The following is a 940-nucleotide window of genomic DNA, read 5'->3' on the forward strand; positions in this document are numbered from 1 at the left end:
GAATAGATATGTAATAAAGTAGAGAGTCCCAAAATACCTATATGAATATATAAAGATTTTATGTAAATGATAGAGATGGTATGCAAAACAACAGTGAATGAAAAGATGGTTCATTCAAAAAATGGTTTTGGGGAAACAAAATAACTTGGTTGTCTCAAATTTAATAAAAACAAAGAAATGGTGTTGGGTCAATGGATTTACATGAAAAAAGTGAAATTAGGTCACAAATCAATTTTTAAAAAGAGATAATTTTGTTTACTAAAAAGTATAACTTTTTTCCCTTACCCAGAGCTTCTCTAAACATCTGAATTAGAAGAGATTATTTTAGACTTTTAAATTCAGTTCTTTAAACCTTTCTTAAACATGAATAAATATTATTATCCAATTTTTAGAAACATTGTCATTAACTATTATCCTACTGCTTAGAATATAGAAATTGAGTACCTTTTTATTATGTGCAAATGCAAGAAAAATGTTTATTTTAATTAAGGTACATCTAGATCCTTCCTGTCAGAAGATTTATGTGGTGCATAAATATATCTTACATATGTTATGGTTAACTCAATTGTCTGCATCTTGGTACTGTTCTCTTCCTGTCACTGGATTTAATTACATTGTATTATGACTAATAATTAAACAGAACAAAACATCATTACATCATTAATTGGTTTTATAAGACCTTTAAACCTTTTGCCAAGAGCTCTTGTTTTTACTGCAAGCTATTATATTACCATTATTATCAGCATTCATAGAATTGTTTCTGATCCATGAGTTGTCAGGTACACAGTTGCCAATTACCTGAAATTTGAGCTCAAAAGCCATTAATGTATTTTGCCTTGGGTGGACAAAGGCCTTTTGGTCAATCATGTGGGTGAACACCATTTCATATCAGTCACTTTTAAAGTTGTTCTCTACCAAATGGGGGTCCTGAAAGCCCTAA

At 29.8% G+C, this 940-nt stretch overlaps 1 protein-coding gene across 1 annotated transcript in view; it reads right to left on the reverse strand.

Annotated features, from left to right (window-relative positions):
* Nucleotides 1–940, reverse strand: part of PTGER3 (prostaglandin E receptor 3 (subtype EP3)) — a 219,951-nt gene that overhangs the window by 238 nt on the left and 218,773 nt on the right. The gene's annotated exons all lie outside the window — the stretch shown is intronic.

This window comes from Propithecus coquereli, unplaced genomic scaffold, assembly GCF_000956105.1.
Source record: "Propithecus coquereli isolate 6110/MARCELLA unplaced genomic scaffold, Pcoq_1.0 Scaffold144, whole genome shotgun sequence".
Lineage (NCBI taxonomy): Eukaryota > Metazoa > Chordata > Mammalia > Primates > Indriidae > Propithecus > Propithecus coquereli.